At 39.3% G+C, this 16,412-nt stretch overlaps 1 protein-coding gene and 1 pseudogene across 1 annotated transcript in view; both read right to left on the reverse strand.

The window, feature by feature from the left end:
* Cdh20 (cadherin 20) overlaps positions 1–16,412 on the reverse strand; it is a 250,098-nt gene that overhangs the window by 212,259 nt on the left and 21,427 nt on the right. The gene's annotated exons all lie outside the window — the stretch shown is intronic.
* Positions 9,240–9,637, reverse strand: LOC121446385 (annotated as a pseudogene).

Here is a 16,412-nt window from a genome sequence, read left to right on the forward strand (position 1 = left end):
GCATTCCCACCAGCAATGGATGAGGGTACCCCTTCCTCCACAGCCTCTCCAGCAAAGGCTATCATTGGATTTTTTTATTTTAGCCATTCTGACAGGTGTAAGATGATATCTCAAAGTTGTTTTGATTTGCATTTCCCTGATCGCTAAGGAGGTTGAGCATGACCCTATCCTATAGCAATACTGACGAATATCTTGCATATCATCATAGAACCTTCATCTGGTGATGGATGGAGATAGAGACAGAGACCCACACTGGAGCACTGGACTGAGCTCCTAAGGTCCCAATGAGGAGCAGAAGGAGGGAGAACATGAGCAAAGACGTCGGGACCACGAGTGGTGCACCCACCCACTGAGACAGTGGAGCTGATCTATTGGGAGCTCACCAAGGCCAGCTGGACTGTGACTGAAAAAGCATGGGATAAAACTGGACTCTCTGAGCATGGCGAACAATGAGGGCTGATGAGAAGCCAAGGACAATGGCACGGGGTTTTGAACCTATGTAATGTGCTGGCTTTGTGGGAGCCTAGCCAGTTTGGATGTTCACCTTCCTAGAAATAGACGGAGGGGGGAGGACCTAGGACTTACCACAGGGCAGGGAACCCTGACTGCTCTTTGGACTGGAGAGGGAGGGGGATAGGAGTGGGGGGAGGGGGAGAAGGGTGGGAGGAGGGGGAGAAGGGTGGGAGGAGGGGGAGGGAAATGGGAGGCTGGGAGGAGGTTGAAACTTGTTTTTTTTTTCTCCTTTTCTCAATAAAAAAATATTCGTAAAAAAAATATATATATAACTTGTCAAAAGAGAATCTCCCCAAAATTAAGGTTGAGGTAAGTTTTTGTTTCTGTCTTTTTAGGAGAATAAAAGCATCCAGTCCAGCTAAGGACTCCAAAGACCACTGGACAATTGAGACATTTGAAGGAAAAGGACAGATCATCCAGAAAAAACAAATGTCTCAAGAAAAAGCAAATTGGCCTATTGGTATATCACATTTCCAACAGGATAAAATTTCATAAATCTTTCCAAATGTTTGTTTCTACTATTCTCTACAAACATATAATACAAATGGTCATTTTGTAGTACCATCCAGTTAAAGATTAAAGTGTCTTTGGATTTGGAGTGTGGCTCTCTCCTTCTCTAAACCCAAGCATGTTTATTAAAGTGAAATCCAAAATATCTGTCTCATGTCAGAAGAAGCCATTGGATATAGGCCAGAGTAAAAACAAATATTTAAGGGCTATTTTATTGCCACTAATCTCATAATTCTTTGATTTTATATTAACTCTTAGTTTTTCTTAAGGTATAACATTTATAGTATATTTATAATTTATATTTATATATTACATATATATATATAATAAACTTTTTCTCAAGGTTATATAGAGTACTAATTCTAGAAAAAGGCTTCATCTACCTTCCTGTATATGTTATCAGGTTTGAGTCTCTATCAGTTTTCTGCAGTGAACCATGAGCTCACCTAACAGTGACCTTTGAAGTTGCTGGAGGATGGAGCCCCACAACGATTCTTCCTTGAGGACTATGACATTGCCATTAAGCTTAAAAAAAACCACCTAACTATTGGCTTTTGGACGACAAACTTCACAGAACAGTTTCTATGTGACTAGCTTAGAAGATCCAACTCCACAGACTACTCTAGCCAGGATTTGAGGCAATCCCTGCACTTTCCCATTACCCAGAGACTGAACAACAAACAATAAAGCTACCTCTTTCAGGACTTGACAATTAACCCATTTTTTCTTTTCAGGAGCCCCTAAAGATGCCATTGCCCCCAAAAGCAGGGAGTAAATATAAGAGTATAATACCCACATCCCCAGGGTTGGGGTGGGTGGTTTTGGTCTTTCAAATACTATAAGGATATTTGTCATTGTTTAGTAGGATTGGTGGCAAGTTGTTATTGGGAATGGTTAGGTAAAAATGTTAAAAAGGAGATTAAATTTAGGGTTCTTGTTTTGAAAAGAAAAAATGGGGATATAGATATGATAAGATAAAAAGTTGAATTATTGAATATACTTTTTAAAATAGCTACTAGTTTTAAATATTTTACATTGGACTGGACCTTTGTATATTGTATTCAAATTTTGTATATTAATACAAATTAATGATTAATTTTGTTAAAACATACTGTACATATGTTTCTAATCTTGTTCATGGTATTGTTCCCATACAGCTCATTTAACAATATAATGCGGTAAATTACTATTACTGACTTATTTAGGATAATAAGAAAATTCAGGTTAGTAATTTGTCACCTATTACAATTAAACTTATAATCACATAAGATATGGTTTCAAGGTCAAACAGAGATATATTTTATATAGGTCATTTTCAAACACTTCAGAGAGCTACAAAATATGGCATTTTAGATCTTTTAATGACTTTTTTTTATGACAATGAGTCATGTCTGCTCCTAGCAGCACCAATCAGCTTCAGAGAAGATAATGGGCATCAAACAAACTCCACATAGAGTTTACTTTCCTCATGGCAAAAGTAAGCCACTGGGCAAGAAAATGCCCTTGTCTCAACTACTGACAGTATGCTGTCCTAACTGGACAAGCAGGACAAAAAAGAGAGTGACTACTAAACCTTGTCAAGACAAGGCAGGACAGTCCTTAAAATATCCCGTTCCATAGGAAAGTCTGCTGAATATTCTAGGCCTTCAGGGTGAAGATGGATGTTCCAACATTGTAGAGGAACGTTGTAGGTGACTGTCCAAGCAACCAGTTGTTTCCATCATTTCTCACTTATTTTTTGAAAGTGATTTGCTTGCACTTCCTGCTTAATCAGTTAATATTATTTCCTTCTTTGACCTCTGAGGGAGTTGAAGACTAGATAGTTATAGTTATTGCTTTCCTTGTTTACCAGACTCAGGAAAGAAACTCACTATAGAGGTATAAAGTGTAAAAAGTTGAGAGACATTAAAAGATAATTTGATAATGTAAATTAGAATAGAAAGTGAATTAGGTACAACCTTTTGGACTCATCAAGATAGGATAGATGTGGAGTATTTTCTCTGAATTTTTAAATGCAAATGGACTTGGCATTGCTGATATATTTATTTCTTGTATATATTGTATTGAGTTATTGAACTTATTGTATATACTTTTTTATATTAGTTATAGCCTTCATTTTAATTTTAGACAAAAGGGGAAATACAGTGGTTTATTATTTGTGTTTTAGTAAATAAAGATTTCCCGAAGATCAGAGTACAAAGCAGTCACACTACTTAGCCATAGAGGCCAGGGGGTGGGTGCATGCCTTTAATCCCAGCACTAGAGAGGAATATAAAATGGGAGGAGACAGGTCTCGGCTCAGTCTCAGTCTTAGGATTCTGGAGGCAGAATAACTCATTTTGGTCTGAGGTATAGGTAAAAGTTAATGGCTGACCTCTTTTCTTTTCTGATCTTCAGCTTGAACCCCAAAGTCTGTCTCTGGATTTTTATTATTCATGCTACACTTGGTGGTTTTTTGGAGAGGCAGTAATACATGTCCACTTCAGGGTTGAGCATCAGTCTCTTCTTAGCAGTTTGAAAAGCCAGGTAAATCCAAAGAAGACAAGCATTTTCAGACTAAAATGTGCTTAGTAGTATACAAGTTTATAAACTTGCAGATGTGTAATCAATTAAAGGGTTAGAAATCTGTAGGGTTCAGGTTCTTCTGAGCTGGGGACGCAGCTTGGGACAGTCAGAGAAACCTGAGTTCATCTTCCAGTTTGGTAGTAACAGGTGGTTTGGCCATGGATAAAGCAGCCAGCTTTGATGAGCCTTCTCCATCCCTGCCTCCCACCAACATTTGAAGTGTGCACCATTCTCTGACCTTGTTTCTACATAACAAATAGTGCTGTTTCTCTTGGATTCAATGTAAACAAACTTTCCAAGGCACTGGGAACTATTTTTATTGTATCACTTACCTTCAAGAAAATTAATACACATATATTTTGAAGCAAACCCTTCCCTGAGAGTCAACAAAGCAATTCAGCACGGTCAACATCTGGAGGAAGAAACATAGCTGAGTATTTTAACATCAGCCTCTGGCACTTTTTAAGTTCTATTGGTCTTCAAATGAAGAAGGCAGACAGCAATAGAGGAAGTCATCTTGACTGGCCATGGCTGACTTTCAATAAGTAGAAGGGACCGTAAACCGGGGAATACCTGTACCTTTAGCTTAAAGATTCCAGAAACATCAGAAGAAGAATAGGGCCTCTCATAGATGTCTTAGGTTAGTTAGACCCACTTTTGACGTCGAAGTTGCACATCTGTAAGTTGACAAGTTTATGCTGTTTCCAGATGTGAAGGAGCATAGGTGGCACCAGCCCTAGGAAATGCTGTGACTAGTGAGTTTAATTTCTTTACTAGGAAACCACATTTCCTTAAGATCCTTCTTGGCTTCTTTTTGTTCTGGCTTTATCTCTCTCTGCTTCAAAGCTTTCAGGCTCTCTCTGGGTTCCTCTGTCCCTATTGTAGAGAGCATGTAAAACAAGTTTAAAGGCTCCTCGTGAGCTTCCTCTCTTCTGACTTTCTTAAGAAGCTAAGTCTCTTTTAGGATGTTCCCTCGCTCTACAGAAGAGGAAATGTTTGAAAAATGTCCACTTTTCCCAAAATACCAGTGAAGTCCTTTATGCGAAAGCATACAATGGGTCCATTTTCCTGGGCTGCCTTCTTCTCTGAAATGATTCTACAACCAGAGTAACTCTTAAGTCCCAGCGGAGATGGCCATTAGTTTAGTAAGAATTAGAGACTGATTTTACCTGTCTGAGTCCTAATGTATTCACCTTTTCTTTCCACGAGCCTCATCTACAATGCCATAGCATTGCATAAAATAACACTTAATAGATTATCGGCCTGTAAGAACACAGCCATGCTGGGAAAGACTGGTTCTTACCATCTCTGCTTTGCTTCACTCTTGGAAATAAAATTAAACAAGAGAAATGGGGAGTGGTGTGTGTGTGTGTGTGTGTGTGTGTGTGTGTGTGTGTGTATGTGTGTGTGTGTGTGTGTGTATGTGTGTGTGTGTATGTGTGTGTGTGTGTATGTGTGTGTGTGTATGTGTGTGTGTGTGTGTATGTGTGTGTGTGTGTGTATGTGTGTGTGTGTGTGTGTGTGTGTGAATTATTTGCAAGTCTTCAAGTAGACTTTTTTATTGGCTAATTTGTATAATGAATGAGTTTCAATTTTAATTAAGACATGCCTGAAATCTCAGATGGTGGCTACTCATTACAGATTAGTTTCACATTAATAAGAAATGTGAATCCCACCATGTTTGAAACTTTTGTTAGTTTCCTTAAAAATGGAAAAATGTGAAAAAACAGAAGCATTTATGGGAATGTCCAGTTGCCCTGTGCATATCTTAGGGAATAAGATCAATTCTGTAGAACAGTCCTAGATTTAAACTTCCTTTACTGTATTAGTGATGTAATTTGATAAAGTCTGGGTAAGGTTAAAATGATCAAAGGCAGGCTGTCTAAAGCAAAAACCCATTCTGTCTAGCTTTGATAGCTCCTCCGTATTTGTAGTACTTTCAGCAAATACTGTCCACACTAATGATGCTGGACTAGAGTCCTTGCTTTATGCCGAATGGCAGGATGTGAGTTTGTTTTTCTCTGGCCCCTGACATTTACACAAGAAATGAATCATATGTAGGATAAGAGAATTCTGAAGGCTAGTTTTAGAAGCAAATGAGATTTGAGAGTTTAATATTACAGATAATTGATAAAGACCTCAGAGTAGCATGCATTCACCAGCAGTCATTATAAGGATCCAATTAAGTAATGGATGTAAAAGCCACAGAGGCTAAGAGGTGCAATGCTTTAAGTATTGCTTTCAAAAAAGGTAAGAAATAACAAAATTTTCACTATTCCTACTGAAACATTTACCTATGAAGTTTAAAATACTTCAGAATTATTTAGCACATGCATCCTTAAAGGTCACGTCTATTTTGCCAATATAGAGGAGGTTTGTGATCCCAATGTATAGCCTTGTGTGTCGTACTGAAACACGACTCTTGTGCCTTCAGTAGCTTGAAGTCTGTTGAATGAAGAACTTCAGAACCTTTTAACTGCAAAGGGTACTCATCTCCAGGGATTTAGCAAACTTTCCCGACAGCAGGCATTCTTATGCTTGGGACATAGGAGCTCCCAACTGTCTGGTGAGACATCTCATCTCTCAGGTACATAATTGACAAACAAAAAAGACTTAAGCTTTAAAAGTGATGAGAAAGTTCTCTGCATTGTTGGAAGTGAATTTTAAAAAAATACTTTATTAAAATTCCTATTTTTATTCACCATCCCCGAAGCCCATTAATATGCTGAAGTATAGGAGGTGAGGCCAGGACTTTCCAGTTTCCCCAGGAGATTAGAAATATCTAAAACTAAAAAACTGGAAATAAGAATTTAAAACCCACAGAATCTGAAACTGTGAAATACAGAGGGAAGACGTTTCAGCCCTTAGTGGTACCCAATAGCATCCTAGGAGATAGACTATCTCAATAGTGGATATTCCTAATAATGCCCAGCTTCCTCCTGGAGAGAACCTTTTGAAGAGACTCTGGCCAGTAACAAGAGACCTGCTGCGTGTTCCTCGAAGCATTCTGGGCAGCTGTTCTCTGGTACACAGACAGTTGAGGAAAAGAATGATTTCTAGACCCTGTTAATAACATGGATCTATAATACTGCAGCAACACGGGCTTTTCTAGGAATGTGTCTTCCAGGGACATTAAAATAAGAAAAAATAGCTGCAGATTCTGGATCCTGTAAAACTTGAACCTCAGCTTAGGTATTTAGACAGCCATTCTACAAACTGTCATGTAGAGGCAGCCCTGCCGTGTTTCCCCTGATAATTAGCTATGATTTATAACTTCTGGAAGTTTAATAAATGTGCAGCACTTGTGGAGATGATCGTCTTGTGGGTCTTAGTGTGCTGAGGGGCTCCGTGATCTCACTGTCTGCGAACATCGACATTGCTGGAAGCTGTTCTGCACTAAGGATTCCTTTTCTCCCCCTGCCCTTTCTTCTTTAGTTTTAAACACAATATTTAGAAAGTCACCCAGGGGAAGAACTTCCATCTTATTTCATCTAGGTCATGAAGTTATACACCATATAAGGCTGCTTTTTCCCTCCATAACCCATCACCAACTTTAATAAAGTGCTGTTACCACTTTCTAGTAGAATGGATTCTTCGATTCTTGCTTTAAGTAAGAAAAAATAAATTTTATAGGCCTTCTTCATAAATCTGCAGAAATCATTATTTTCTTTTTTTCACACAGCACAAGTCCAGAAAATAGGATTACCTCAAGTCTCACGAACGGTCGAGTATGACAAGCTCCCAGGTAAAAACTGCAAAACTAGTTCACTTCATTCACAGTGTGCCTTCTGTTTGTTTATTAATTGATAACTCCCAGTGCATTCAGGAATGCCCTCATTTATAATCCCTGTTGTTTCTTATTCATATTTTTTAAAACGTCAAAAATTATATGTATTTCTCTCTCTCTTTGTGTGTGTGTGTGTGTGTGCTCACATACGGGCCCATGGCATGCATACTATGTATGTGGAGGTCAGAAAACTTGTGGGAATCTGTTTTTCCTTCTACTGTGTGGATCCTGAGGATCAGACTCATGTCATCAGGCTTGGTGGCAGTGCATTTACCCGCTAAGCTATCTCTTTAGCCCTAAAGTTTTACCTCTTATGTGTAAGATATTTTATTTCTGTCACTATAAATTGGATACCACGGAAAAGATAGTATTACACTATACTTGCTACATGATGATTTGATGGGAGATAGAACTCCACAATAAAACAAACCTTTATTTTTATTACAAAATTCCACAATAAAACAAACCTTCATTCTTATTAAAAGTCTCTACTTCGCATAGGTTTGAGCTTAGAATATTTGCAAAACTCCTTCCTAGCAAGTTTTGCTTATGTTACTGCCAACATTTCTTGGCGTAGTCTCACATTGCTCTATGGAGTCTTTAAATATGTTAGTTTTTCGTTATCAGTCAAGATAGAGTACAAACACTCCCATTAAACCAGTTTGTAAATAAACTATAGATGCATATGTATTTTAAATATAAACTCACTTATGCAATCCAGCAAAACAACTACTCTCAGTATGAGTGCTTTGCCCACAACTGCTATTTCCCCTCTTATTCATATGCTCTCGTTCCTCCTCTGTCATGTCTGAACTGTGTATCACTGCATTAGTACTTGATTTAAATATATGCTATTTATTTGTCTCTTCTAAAATATAAGTTGCAAACTGGATGAAATTTTAATTTTTTTTCACGTAGAGTTTTATGTACTCCAAGATACCCTTGAACTTACCATGTAGCTAACAGTAACTTGGAATTCCTGATTCTTCTGCCCCCAACACCCAAGGACTGATATCACAGGCATGTACCACTACTCCTAGCTAGGATTGGTGTTTTGTCAAAACTAAGATTTCTTATCTCTTGGAAATGGTAACTCCTTTCATATATGTTTATATCTATATTGTCTATCTATCATCTATATCATCTTACTATATGTACACACACACATTACTAGAGGCTGTTTGACTTTGGTGATAATTCATAGCTAAAAATCAAGTAAATGGAACAAGCAATTATCAAAAACCAAAGTACTATCAGTTTTCTAGAAAGTCACTCTTTCCTTTGTTAAAGGTGAGTCTCCATTATGCCCTGTTAGATGGGGGGGGGGGGGGGCATGTCCTGGCGCTCATGGGCTCATTGTCTTCCCTTTACTCTGGTTCCACCTCGCACACACTACAGCCAGGACAAGCCATGGGGAAAGCTGATGGAATTTGTTGTTTGCATACCCGCTCACGTTCTTGTGCTCTCAGTGCGGGAATGGCCACAGGCTTGCATAGGAGCTCCAAGATAGTCACCTTCTTAGGAAGGAGATCAAACTGAGACTTCACCTCACTTTTGTGGGCAATAAAGAGGCAAGAATCATGGTGCTTTCAACATTGCTAACTGCTAGTGTACAAACAGAATATGATTTCTATACATTACACCTAACAGCAAGAAGAAGATGTATGTTTGTAAAGCCTGCATGTACTGGGAAGCAATTATAGAAAATTTTGTTCACCACCCTTGGTTACTCACTCCTTTGCCTGGCTGTGCCTGGCTCTGTTTCCCTTAATTGTTAACTTGTCCTTAAGGATTAATTTCTTTTTTCTTATTTATATTAGCTTACTCTCATTAACGTTTTTTTTTGAGCAAAAATTTTATTTATTCATTTCTTGCACTTGAAGTACTCTTCCATGACATCCTTGGCCTGAGATTTTTTGCCATAGTCCTTAACCGCTACACAACTGCAACCAACTACTTTCTGTGGCTTTCCCTCTCCATCAATCTTACAGAGACCTACCGTTTTCCGAATTTCTTGCTGTCATCAACCTTAATGAGGTTGATTTGGTGTTCAGCACAAAGGGCCTCCACCAACTTGACATACATAGGCTCATCACAGTTGGATGCAAGCACACAGAGATGGGCTTGGCACTTGTCTAAGGCTTTGGCAGCTTCGCAGATGCCACGTGCGAAGCCATCGTGGATGAGGGCGGTCTTCAGCACCTCTTGAAGAGCAGTGTTGACGTCCATTACATCTCCAGCAGCAAAGCTTTCCTAGGCCATGGCGGTGGATTATGGGTGAGGCCGAATCTTGACCGCACCCGTGGCTCTGCCTCCGCAAAACTCAGCGGCGGCAGGGGAAAAGCTCATTAACGGTTTTGATTTGAACTTTTCACCTGTCTTTTTCCTTTTTTTTCTGACACTCCCAGGGCCACCATCTTTCTTAGTATATCCCAGATCCCACCTTCCCCTCTCTAGTCAGTCCTTTTTACACCTTCATGATACAGGCATTTGAGTCCCCTCTTTTCTCCATTCTACTCTTCTCTTCTTCTCATGTCTCCTTTCTAGTTTCTTGTCTTATATCCACACTTCCATATGCAAAAATTGAAATCCAGAATCCACACACAAGAGACGACATGTTTTCTTTGTGTCTGAGTTATCTCACAAAATATAAAGGTGTCTACAGCTATTCATTGGCACCAGGAATTTTCTTGTTGGTTTTCTTTGTGCTGTGATTTCTTGTCCGGAGGTGGATCATCAGTCTCCAGGGCTTGGCACAGGCTCCCTGCTCTGCTAACCTTAATCCTACTCTACAGTACCTCCTCTGTTTTCCTTTCTAATGCACTTTAGGTTGGGGCTTATGCACTACTCGTGAAACTGGCCATTTCTTGGGCAAGATTGTTTCTTTTGTGCTGTATTCCTTCCTTTAATATTTAGTGAACAAACATTCCATCGAATTGAAGACCCTGATATAAATCACACACCTATGAACACCTTATTTTTGACAGAGAAGCTAAAATTACACAATGGAAGAAAGAAATCATCTTTAACAAATAATGCTGGCATAACTGGATGTCAACCTGTAGATGAATGAAAATAGATCTATATCTATCACTATGCACAAAACTCAAGTTCAAATGGACTAAAGACCTCCATATGAATCTGAACACACTGAACCTGATAGAAGAGAAAATAGGAAGTACTCTGCAATACATGGGCACAGGAGACCACTTCCTATGTATAACCCCAGTAGGACAGACAATAAGCACAACAATAAATAAATGGGACCTCCTGAAACTGGGAAGCTTATGTAAAGCAAAGGACACAATTATTAAGACAAAAGGCAACCTACTGAATGGGAGAAGATCTTCACAAACCCCACATCAGACAAAGGTCTGATCTCCAAAATATATAAAGAACTAAAGAAACTAGACATCAAAATTCTAAATAACCCAATTAAAAAATGGGATAATGAACTGAACAGAGAATTCTCAACAGAAGAATTTCAAATGGCCAAAAGATACTTAAGGACATGTTCAATTTCCTTAGCTATCAGGGAAATGCAAATCAAAACAACTCTGAGATACCATCTTAAACCTGTCAGAATGGCTAAAGTCAAAAACAACAATGATAGCTTATGCTTGAGAGGATGTGGAGTAGGGGGAACACTCCTCCATTGCCAGTGGGAATGCAAACTTGTGCAACCACTTTGGGAATCAGTGTGGCAGTTTCTCAGAAAATTGGGAGTCAACCTACCTCAGGATCCAGCAATATCACTCTTGGGAATATAACCAATAGATGGCCAATCATACTATGGAAAGGTGTTTTTTACTAGGGGATGTCCGTGTTATTCTACACAGTGACAGAATTCAAGCTTACATTAAACAGAGGGCAAAAGCACATGGGCCCAGAATTTCCTTGGAGGAGGAGCTGCCAGAAGAATAGAGAAGTGATAGTTAACTTCTAATCACCCGTTCCTAAACCCAGGTTAGCAACACCAATTTTGGGTCACCTCTAAGAAACACCCGTTTACTCCACAAATTGTTAACTCTACTCTCAAAATGTCCAAATGCTCTCTGCTCTTTAAAAAGAATGTCCAGGAATGGAGCAATTCTCTGCCTTTCTCTGAACTGTACCAAGCACCCAGCTTCCTAAGAAGGACATGCGTTATTGGACAGTATCACTACCTCTATTTTACTCAGCTAATCCACGCTTCCTAGACTCAGTTGGTGAAGTTGAAGTGAAAGAAAAAATAAATTCTTAATAAATTCTTAGAAACTTGGTCATGAAAATGTTCTCATTTAGGTCTAAGAAGGAAAATGAAAAAAGATTTCTAAAACAGCACATTTTCCTTCTCTCCTTATTTCTTACTGTCTTGCTTTTTGTCCTTGCCCTTAGAAAAGTGAATAGAAAAGGAGGTTTGTACCAGGAAGTCTTTAGGAGACTTGCACTTAGTAAATGTTAACTCTCTAGGATGGGAAAAATTGAGTCCCTATATCATTTCTACAAATTTTATTGTTAATGATGCAAAGTGTTGGTCTGAATAATTACTAAAATACAACACTGAGTCAGGAATAAACACAGACTGTACAGATATGGAGATGTGACTGTTGTACAACATGAAAACCAAAGGCTACAGCTACTTATTTCAGGAAGCTTTTGAAAATGTTTGTGAGGAGCACCAAATGTGCACTTGGATTTTAAAAGTTAAAACAATATAGGACAAGTTCTGAATAATAGTTTTTAGAACACAGGGGGTCATTATGAAAATGTGGAAATAATGTTGGTACAAATATTTGGAGCAATGCAAAACAGAGGATTAAAGGTCCAATGGATACATAACCCCTTAGCTATCTTTTCTGAAATACATTTTGTGATAAAAAAAAAATCGTACTTAAAAAAAAGCCAGTTGAGAAATATAAGAACTGAAGAAAACATGAAGTGTTGCTGGAAAACTTAAACAGCACCCCTAATGTGTTTTTATTCATTTCAAAGTAGAAATGTGGTGGACAAAAGAGTTGACAGCCCAGGATAGAGCAGAAAACTCGCAGATCTGTTTATTAGGTAGGAGGGGGATGAACCTGACCTGGCTGGGTACTCGGCAAGGCACTACCTGTAATACTGAAAGACAGGAAGTTTTCTGAAGGGAGGTTGTGTTCTAGTGGGGCCGGAGTGGGGTAATTAAGACAAGAAGCACCAAAACATAACAAAAGCAACATGTGTCAGATATCAAAAATGCCAGTTTTTTTAAAAGGTAACAACAACAACACAGACTAAAAGATGAGGGGCTGAGGTTGCAGCTCAACAGTCAAGTGCTTGCCTACAGGCTAAGGCCCTAAGCTTCCCACAGCACCACAAGACACAAAGAGCAACCACAAACTGTGAACATGTTAGCAAGACATATCAGATATGGCGGCTGTCCAGAGAAGCTAACAAAGGAGCACATGTATGGGCTAGGGACTGATTTGGAAAAGGCAAGTTTGAGGGAACAACAGGCAGTAAGGGTAGAGGCAGGACTGAGGACTGTGTCTGAGAACCAGAAGGTAGAATGACTGAACATGAAGAACGGAGCTGGAGTTGGAAGGAAGGGTTGGCTAGGAAACGTATAATTTCTCTCTCCTATTCAGCCTCTCTCATAGAAGCCCGGGTTTATATGTAGAGGGAATTATCGAGCTTAGAAAAGGCTCAAAGACAAAAACAGACTTGATTTTATTTTGTTACAATGGTCTGATAATGTTTTTCTGGGCAATGAAAGACTCCGGGGTGCAATGCACATTCTAGGAAAACAGTTATTCGTATGACTGAAAAAATATGTCCAGCAGTCATGTGATATGCCCCTTTCTTGCCTTTCGCCTTTGTCCTAACTGGAATATTTACCCAGTGGCTGGACATAAAGCTGCCATTTTGTAACTACAAGGACAAAAGCCACATGGACAGGCTCACAGAAAGCATTTGGTTTCTTAATGGCTGGAGCTGTACCAGCCTCGCACTGCCAGCCTCTAGACTTTCTGATAAAGGAGAAAAAATAGACCTCTTGTTTAATGGTGATAGACTCAAATCTTTTGCTTATTTGTGTATGATAATATGTAAGCCATTATAAATGGGTTTTAGTTCCAGCTACCACAAGTGATGGTGGTTAGGGTCAGTTATGCAGGGTTTATTTTCTGTGGTAGAGTTTTCTGCTTTGTGTTCTAACTGCAATAAGAAGACATTAATAGGTTTCAAACAAAAGGTGGGTGTAATCTAGCTTTATCTTGGAGACTCTTCTGGCTGCTGTGTGTAATTAGCCAGAAAGGAGAGAATATGGAGCAGAGAAAACACCCGGTGGACTGCTGGCAGGAAGGCAGCGGCTCTCCTTCCATCGGGTTTTCTACAAGCATTTTGGTGCAGTTAGCCTTCTGACATTAGGTGTTATAATGCTGCTGTCTGGCAGGCATTCAGGTAAATTTCTAGGTGTCTGCCTGATCTAGAGCCGACACTTCCAGGCATTGTCCACAGCCTTCAGATCTTTGATTTTCTCCTTGTGACTTGTAGATGCTTGCTTGAATGACGAGAGTTAATGAATGGTTATGTGCTCTGCCTCCTTGCCAGATTTCGCCTGTCCACACCACTGTAAATCTCCCTCCACCTTATTTTCCCCCTCTTATTTCCTTTGCTACACATTGTTAAGACATTAGTCAGAGCTGTCAGCCAAATTGCTTGTGGGTCACCTGCCTTAAGAACAGTTCTAATAAAAACCAAAGGCTTAGAATATTGAATGGATTGGAATTTTTAACTACCTGTGAATTGTTGTTAGCCTGGATTTAAAATAGGGATCAAAGGGAGTGATAACATAAGTTATTCCATTAGTTATTGATTAGTAAATGAATTCCCTTTATATATATATATATGCTATAGGAGAAAATAATTTCTCATACTATACATTTATTTTAGTATAGCTCCTGGTAGCGATAGAAGTAAAGTTTTGGGGGTGTTGAGGAGATGGCTCACACAAGGACTCGAGTTCAGATATCCAGCACGCATGTGAAAATCCAGACATGGTATCACAGTTTTACTTGCAGGTAGCCAAAGACAGGTGTGGCCCTAGAGCTGGCTGGCAGCCAACATGGTTGAATCAGTGAACTCTTGGTTCAGTGGGGGACCTTGTCTCAAAAGACAAGGTTGACACTGATTGAAAACGACACCCAATGTTAACATCTGGCCCCTGTATGTACACACACACACACACACACACACACATGCACACACAAATGTACACACATCACGTTCATGCACACACACACAAAGGAAGTGAAATTTTTGAATAAATAACACTTTTTATACAAGTACCCATTGTAAATGTCTAATTGCAAGATTAAGACAAAGATAATCTGCGTGCTAAAACCAAAGACACTCATATATACTGCTGAGCACTGTGGAGCTCCAACACTAGCACTGATGTCAGAGGAAAAGGTTTCGATTAAAATTGAGGACTGTTTTTTATCACTGTTTCACTTAACTATTACCTACCAAGATATCTGAGAAAACAATCCTAAAAAAAAAAAAATCTAAGCAAGCAAACAAAACCATTGACTGCTCTCTACATGACAAATTGGGTGGTTTTTAGTAGGAAACTGCTGCCAGACCTGTGCTTTCTCCACAGAGATGAATGAAGGGGCAGTGACTGGCTGGCTGGGAACGTGCCCCAGGAATCGTCGGCCTTGGTGGAGGTGACCAGGAAGGAGGCAGCTGCAAAACAGGAAGGCTTTCTTCATAGGTGTGGAGAGCTATTGGAGTAAGCTAGGGAATAAGCTATTGGAGTAAGGTAGGGAGTAAGCTGTGTGGCACCCAATGACTGAAATAGAGCTGTAAACAGAGCAGAGCATGATTGGATCCAAAGTGTCAGTAATTTCCTAAGACAGAGACTTTCTGGGGATGGAAGAGAAAATGGATAAATCTGTTAAAGCCTTTGGTCTCCTGAAGACTTCCATGTTGCGTGTTACATGGTGCCAGAATTTGCTGGTCTCGTATTTTGAGATTCCAGTTATTGGACAAAATGGAAAGAGAATAGTTAATTTTATTTTGCAAAGGAAGAATATTAAATATGCTCCCCCACTCTGCCTAAACTATACCCTACTATTATTTCCATCGGACATTATTTCTTATCCATCGGAGACAAGAAAGATTATCTCAACAGTCCCTGATGGATACCCACGAGACAGGAAGGAGGTAACTGTAAACTATTTCTTTGTCAGAGTGGCAAACTTAACCTCACCCCTGGTTTTCTGTCCCTGCTCATGTGGTGTGAGCTATCTATCTGAGAACTTAATCTCCTCCTCTAGCCCGACAACCACTATGGCATGATTATATTTAAGCTGAAATGACAGTTAGTGCTTGCTTAACACTGGCAGGCAACTAATACAGTTCCAGCATCTAAGGCAATTGTTCAGTCTTAAATTCCCATCAGAAAAATTCTTATTGTTGAAATGGTATTAGGATAAGCCCCTAGGAATACAACAGAATGGTTAGAGAAATTTGCTGGTGGTCCAGATATAGAACTCCATAATAATCAGAACAATAAATGTCTCTTATAAAGTGTCCAAAAATAGTAAAAAGGGAGAAGGTACAAACAGTAGAAGTAAAACTTTCCTTTTCTTTATTTTCATAAATCACGAGGTTCCATTGATGCATATTTTATCACAGGACTCTTGCCATATGTGATCTGAAGTTTCAGAGCGTATCCCCAGGGGCCACGGTTACTGAAATAGATAATCAAGAATTCCTTTTATGCTCCTCTCAACACCGGTGCTGCTCAGATTGAAATTAGCATCTTTTACAATAAAATACCAGTTGCTGTCACAAACTGACTTGACAGCTGGAACGAGAGGCCTGTTTATCCTGTTCTTCATGTCTTCAGTTCATTATGGTTTATTAAGATGTGTACTGTAAGTTCCTGAATGAAGAGACACTGAGTTTTTGCATAGTGATTATCATTTGAATGGAGGTTTTTATGAAAAACCCATTCTCCAAGGAGGGTGGGAAGCAGTGAAGGTCAAAGATCAAAGCCACCATTGTATTA

This window comes from Microtus oregoni, unplaced genomic scaffold (genome assembly GCF_018167655.1).
Source record: "Microtus oregoni isolate MIOR12 unplaced genomic scaffold, Mior012 000003F_ref0000135, whole genome shotgun sequence".
Taxonomy (NCBI): domain Eukaryota; kingdom Metazoa; phylum Chordata; class Mammalia; order Rodentia; family Cricetidae; genus Microtus; species Microtus oregoni.